Here is a 7638-nt window from a genome sequence, read left to right as displayed (position 1 = left end):
ATTTATAAAATTCAGAACATATGTAAGTATATGTAAAACACATGAATGTTTATCTTATAGCATATGTATTTATATTTTGTTGCCAAAGAGTATAATAACAAATGCAAGTTGATAAAAAAAAAATTTAAAAAAATCTGCCTGAATGCGTCAACTTCATTTTTGTATTTTAAACGTGGACTAATTTTATATGTCCGCCAGACGTGCATTTTCTGTTTGAACACCTGATGTACCTCTACGTACGGTGCAGGTTATTCTTGAATTATTTTCAGGTTATTTCTGGGTTATTTTCAATAATCCCCAAAATAATCTAGAAATAATCCAAAAATAAAGATCGTGTGTTTTTTCTGGGATATTTCGGTATTATTGAAAATAACTCTGAAATACTCTGAAAATAACTCAGAAATACTCTGCACCGCACGTAGATCTACGTCAGGAGTCCGCACAGAAAAATTTTTGGTCAGCCAGGGTATCATTCTAACATGATAGACAAATTTACGCGGCTAAGAGGCTGTACAAATTCAGGGGCGGCACTATAAAATATACAAAATTAATTAACCATCAATTTTAAATTATCAAAAGCATTGTGGTTCCTCTTTGTTACATTTGTACAAATCATACTTGATATAATAAATTAGAACTAGAAATTCCAACTTATAATTATTTATGAATGTTGGGGGTATTTACATTCCTATTGCCCGAAGCATTAAATGTATATTTTAACCATAACTTTGGGCGGTAATAATGTTATATTTAATATTTTGGGTGGTTGGTATCATGGTATGTAGAGATTAGCTCAACTTCCATATGCCTTTATTTGGATTGGAGAATAGGTCTTTCCTCTCAAACCTTAATTGCTCTATAAATTTTCTGTTTTTAACACCTGAAATAAGAGTCTTTTATAATTAAGAATAAGTGTAATGTCAATTTGAAAACATATTTTAGTTATCTTATTTTTTAAATATATTTTAATGTTTTGAATTGATATTGAGTTTAGTTTGAATTGGCACGAGTTGAAATAAGAAATTTCTATCTAACTCAGACAATTCAACAAAAAAAAGGGGGATTTGTTGAATCCCAAATTGATCTGAGGGTCAAGCCCAAGGGATATGGCGTTAGTTGGAAGAAAGGAATGGGGAAAGGGGAGAGATAGAGTAAGTGAACATAAGCTCAGATAGAACTGATTTTCCTCAACTAGAATCAGTGGTCACTACAAAAATTTAGCTTATTATCGACTGTCAAATACCGTCGGTAATAATATTAAAATCATAGGTTAATTAATTATCGACGGTCAAGCCACGATTTATTTAGCGTAGCAAGAACACTTGTCAGTAATATAATTACCTACGAATTTATTGACAATTGTTTTGACACCGACTGTTATCTGATGAATATTAACCGTTGTTGTTGGTTCAAAATCATACCGTGTTTGACCGTCGGTGTCCATCGGTAATATAACTGACGTATATGTCCATCGCAAATGTGTTGCACTTCAGCCGAGAAAATATTGCACTTTAGTCAGTAAAGTGTTGCACACGCATCGATTAACAGTTGATAATTATTGATGGTTGTATCTGTCAAAAAAGTAAATCACTTTGTGAAAACATTGTTTGTTAGATAGTTCCCTAACTAGCTGTCTGAAATTAATCAGACAGTCGTAAAACCATCAATAAGCATTTGAAAGCCGATAGCATCAGAAAAAAAATTAAGCTCCTCCTTCAACAATACAATTTACACACATGCAATCGTAACACTACAATTTTCACACAACACAACACAACACAGTCATGAAACTAATTAACAAATTAACCATATACAAAAATAAAAGAAAAACAATTGCATTAAACGAAATGAAATGTACAACTATCCAATAAAAATAATATTTGGGACCAATAAATTGTTTAACATATACAGATATGAAGAAAAAATAACCCCTACTCATCCTCATCAGTCCTCTCCTCATCTTCATCCTCCTCATCGTCATCCTGAACCAGTTACTTCCCTCTCTACAGTTCAGAATGTAACACCACTTCGATCACGGATTCATCTTTTGCTTCATCTTCGATCTTAGAGTGACTAGTTGGGTAGAGATCTGGGCAGCAACCTGGCGACAAATCTCCTTCTCTTGTGTAGTGGAAGTAGATGCACCAAATGTACTAAAGGTAAATTGGTGCCTGGGACCCCAACTCATAGACCCTGCCTTTCTTCTTGTAGTCGACAGCCTCCCTCCATAAGTCATATTCAAAAAGATTGTGAGATGTGCCTAAACCACCGCCCGATTGCTGGGATCTACTCTACTTGAGCATCTGGAAAGCCTCATACAAAAAAATATGATTAATGAAAGTTAGAGACTAAATAAACTTTGATAGTTATTTGAATTTTAGACTAATTAATCTTGTGAATTACTTGGGTCTTTTGGTATCTGTTGTCCAACCGAGACTGATCCAATTGCTGCCTGTGAGTGAACTTGTTGGCTCCCGTCCTTTCTCTACAGTTTGTCAGTGTAATGAAACAAATAGAATATATTTAATGTAAAATAAGATTTAATGTGGAAATTTGGTCTTATCAGCCTCCTCTTGTACTCCGTATGTGGAAATGCCCTTGTAATCAAAGTTTGCTTCGAAACCCCCATGCCCTTGTAATCAAAGCGGTGATTCTGCTTAACCCACTCCCTCTTCTTCTGATACTCGAGAGAGTCTTAGGCCTTGAGTAGGGCGACAAACACATCCTCACTGAGCCAGAAGGGGTGCTCACGTGTCCGGTGTATATCACTGCACTAGTCACGAAGACGATTGCTCGCCTTGCACTCGAAGTTCCTCCATATGTTTGCCTCCTCCTCAGGGGGCCAAAATCATTGTTTCTGTAAATTGAATTAGTAAATGTTAAATTCATAAATATAAATACATAACTAAAGATTACTGTGTTCAGTGTTTGTCTCAAACTCTTGAAACCATATATCCCGAACTACCATCGAGTTCTCCCTCCAGCATAAATATGGGTGATCGTACTTGCTCTGATTATTGTCCCTAATTAAATGTATGGCCTGTGAGGGGAAGAAAAATGTAAAACTAACATATGAGTAGTTATGTATTAAATTTAAAAAATATTAAGCAATAATGACAGTATTAAATTAAAACTTATATGTTCTCCATTGCCTAAAACTAATGACAACTGTTTGTGCTGCTCAATTTCCTAGACAGTTCATTACTAGTCGCTGATGGTGATGATGTCGATGTACTAGTCACGGTTGGTGGCAGTGGTGGTGTCGTGATTGTGACTGATGGTGGTACTGGTGTGGTAGTTGTTATTGGAGGCAATGTTGGTGTGGTGGGAGTCAAGGTGGAGGCCCGTTGAGACAAGTCAATAGCAAGGGCTCGCCTCCGTAGCACCGTGCCTACGACCTCATCTGTTGGCGTACTTTCGTAAGGCACCATGTCCCCTGACAAAGGGGAGACCACCCCTCCCTTCAGAAGCCATCTGGAATCAGGAAAATAAAATTAATTAGTGCAACAACAAACTACTAAAGCTAAAATACAAAAGTATATAGTTACATGAAATGACAACAATTAATTACATGCAAACTATAGACTACTAAAACTAAAGACAAAAGAGTATACAATAAATAGAAAGGAAAATTGTACAATACAGTCTACAAACTACAAAAACTGAAAACACTGAAGTACACAAGAAACACAAAATAAAACTTTAAAGTGCAATCTACAAAACTAAAACTGAAAACACAAAATTACATAGTTGGATTAACTTACACATGTTAGTTAACCTCCTCTGATGAGTCACATGAGGATGTAATTAAAATTACTTCGTGTAAAGCATCATCAGAATCATACTCATCGATACGAATTTCTTTGTGTTCACCGTTGTCATCCTCTAAATTGACCTCTTCATGGATTGTACTAAGTAGAACGTATAAATCTGTCATTTGTATTTCTTGAAGAGTGGATTCAATTAAATTCTAAATATAAATAGCCGTTGTAGGATTACCCAGTATGACCACTGCCCACTCAACTTTATTTTTTATTTTATTGTGATATGAAAAAAAAAATGCTTGAATTGCTTGTCTTGCTAAAATGAACGTATCAAATTTACTTCAAGAGTTCACCCAAATTCTTTGGTTTTTGCAAACCCAAGAAATACTTAAACTAAGGGCTCTTCAACCCTTGTGCCAACGCGGCCTTTGTAATTGCCAGCATCAGATTCCATGCCTCAAACATATCCATCTGGAATTGTGTAACAAACGTCCTAAGGCTCTCGTTCGATCCCTGCTTCAAGTGCCACAAGGATTTTGAATCTTTGTGGGGTTTTTGGTCGCTAGCAAACTACTCAATAAATAACTGTTTAAAATCACTGAATGAAGTAATAATCTTGATTGGGAGTGCGTTGAACCACCAGAGGGATAAATCCCTGAGCGTGGTATAGAATAGCCTACATTTTAATGCATCAGAAACTATGAGAAGGTATATAGCCAACTCAATAGACACAATATGATCGATTGGACTTCTTCAGCCTTTGTATGGCTCTAGAGTATGTACCTTAAACTTCTTGAGGGGCTCTACATCAATAATCGGTCGGTAGAAAGCCTTCCTTGGCTGACACTACACTTATATTTGTGTCTCTTATAACATGTTCCTCGACATGGATCCATCGTAGTCTTGGTATTAAATTCTTCCATGTCTTCGAATTCTTGAGCCGTCTGGCTACCTTGGGGGTTGGGTGCTGAAGGATTTGGTTTTGGGAGAGGTTGTGCCCTCCTCTCAAGCACTAAGTGGGTTAATCTATCCCTTCATCTGATCTTGGAGCTCCTAAATTTGTTGTTGAACAAAAATGAACTCCATATTGGTTCAACAACAAATTTAGGAGCTCCTTGGTGAGTTCCTTCTTCGTGAAACGCTCTTCTTGTTGAACGTGTGAATCCACGGTCACCGCATCTTTTAAGATATTGAATCTGGAATTGTTCTCGGGTCATGCCAAGTGATAGACCGTTGGTTGGAAAAGAGGAATAGAGAAAGGAGAGAAATAGAGTAAGTGAAAATAAGCACAAGTAACACTAATTTTTGAGGACTATAATTAGTAGTCCTTCCTGTGGAAATGAACCTCCTAAATATAATTCATAGAAGAGGTCTAGTAAATTACATAGTTATCCTTTATTTAAGAAGAACATTAAAATAATTTATGAGTCATTATATGTTACATATTTGTTACTAAATTAGACATATTTTGACCCAGAAACCGCTGTTGGCGTTGTTTCATATATGTAACTGCCCTTGGCACTGTTTAATATTTATAACTGCTTGGCTTGGTATTTGTTCGGCTGGCTAAAAATCATTCAGTCGATTGAATGATCTTCAGTCACCTTTACTGAGGGAATCCATTGTGAGTACTCATTGTCCTTGGGAAGGATTATTCTATCAGATAGAGGTGCATTAATGTAATTTGATAAACAACTTATCTTCGTTCGATGATTCTTATATAGGAGTCTCCACTAGATGAATACTAATCTTCAGAATGTCCTTCAATGTTCAAGTTGTCACCGGTCTAGGTGTGTGGCATTTTTTTGGTTCAGACGCCTGTTCATTAGGTCGGCCTATAATTCGACTGACTGAAATGTTGCTAGATAGCTCGATCCTTTGTTGTTCTATTTGCACGATCCATTGAATTTCCTCAAGATTCGTTCAGTCATATTTCCGATGTACATGCTCAAATCAGGTTGATTGAAATAACTTTATTTTGAATAAATTTTTATACTCATTGTTGGTATATCATTATAAAGATAGAGATTTCAAATCATATTTTCTATCAAATTATATTGGAATATGTACATAAGGAACAATATGCTTCTCAAACGATTAAGAAACCAACGTCCTTGATCAAACAAAGGCAGACATCCGAAAGGCTTCTTTAGGCAACCTAGGGGTCGCCAAACAGAGTTCAAAAGATGATCACCATAAATTATGGAGCCCAATAAGCAAGATGAGTTGTGTCTACCGAAGGTTGACTGACCTAGGGCTGAGTGAATCCTAAAGCCTAGCAACTATGACCAAAGCATTGATGATCAGCATAGGCCACACTTACAAGCCCAACCGATTGATCGCAATAATCAACACCTGATATCGCACGATCGACGCCTGTACTCATAATCAGACAGCTCAAGAAAAAGAGAGGCTGACTTAAGCGGCCAGGTTTACATTCGAGATGGAGGTCGAAGGGGGTTCAATATTTCACAAAGTTGTTATTCTTTTGAGCGTCACTGAGCTAAAATAGCACATGCCGGGGTGTTTTAAATTTTTTTTTTTTTTAATGACACAATGTGCCTTCTCAGGATGAGGTCAACTCCTATAAATAGACAACATTGTGCAAAAAATGAGAAGATTTTCTCATTTTCATTCTTCCATTATGGAAACTGTGTCAATTCTCTTTTGTCTTATCTCAAAAGATCATTAATCATTATATCTTTATGTATATTCTATTCCTTAGACATGACTGTGGGGCATAAATCAGGATTCAACAAAATGAATCTGAATAAATTTAAATTTAAAGTGAAATTAATCTAAAATTTAAATAAAATTGATAATTGATTGTAATTGAAATTAAATACGTTTCTATTGAGAAAATGTTTTAAGCGATTTCAATCTTTAATTACTTTCAACTGCCTGAGTATCTCAAAGCTGAACCCCCTTCTCTCTCTTCTTTCTTATTGCTTGTTTAGTTATTTTCACACAAAATTCCTTGTCATTAGTGTTATTAATGACAAGGAATTACGTGGCAATTCGATCCTAATGGACTTTAAAATTCTTAAATTTACTTTAAGATATTACAATATGATTATCGATAGATTATATTCATCTTAAAATGAATAAAATATTTAAATTATGATCAAATTTAAGTCAAAATATTCATACTATTTTTTTTTCCAATGGAAATTGGTCAATTGAAAAGTTTGTGGAGTTGAAAGAGAGTCTCTCTAAAAGAGACTCATATTCGAAGTACACTTTAACCATTAATTCTTATGTAGATGCCATCCAAGCTTACCTTTTCCTACCTTAAAAAAAAACTATACTAAACGCACATAATTTATAAACATAACTTGATATAAATATAAATTTAGTGTTACGAAAGTGCTTGGTACTTGACTTGAAGGATGTCTTAATTCTACATTTGAAATATCATCTAAAAAATGGCATTAAACTTGATGCGTGCCAGAAAATTCGAGGCGATAGAGTAATGAATTATTTTATTAGTGTTGCGCGAGGATTCAACACACACTCAGATAAAAATGAATCAAGTTGTGATAACATCAGAAGTTTTTACGTGAAAAACCCATAAAACCCATAAAAGAGAAAAATCACGGGGTCTGACCTAGTTGTAAAAATCCACTATAAGTTGGTGATTACAGATGTCCATTGTCCCACAGGCGGAAAAGGATTACTAGTTTTCCAAGTTATAACGTCGACTGACGACGTCTCGTCAGCGGTGGTTGACGGATGTCGGCGGTGATCGACGGTAGTTGACGATAATCGATGACGGTCGGCGGTGGTCGACGGAGGTCAGCGGTGGCTAATGACAGTCGATGACGGTCGGCGGGGGGCGGGGGGGGTCAACGGCGGTCAACGGGGGCCAAACGGG

The sequence above is a fragment of the Phalaenopsis equestris genome, unplaced genomic scaffold, assembly GCF_001263595.1.
Source record: "Phalaenopsis equestris unplaced genomic scaffold, ASM126359v1 Scaffold000929, whole genome shotgun sequence".
NCBI lineage: Eukaryota > Viridiplantae > Streptophyta > Magnoliopsida > Asparagales > Orchidaceae > Phalaenopsis > Phalaenopsis equestris.
This window is presented reverse-complemented; position numbering follows the sequence as displayed.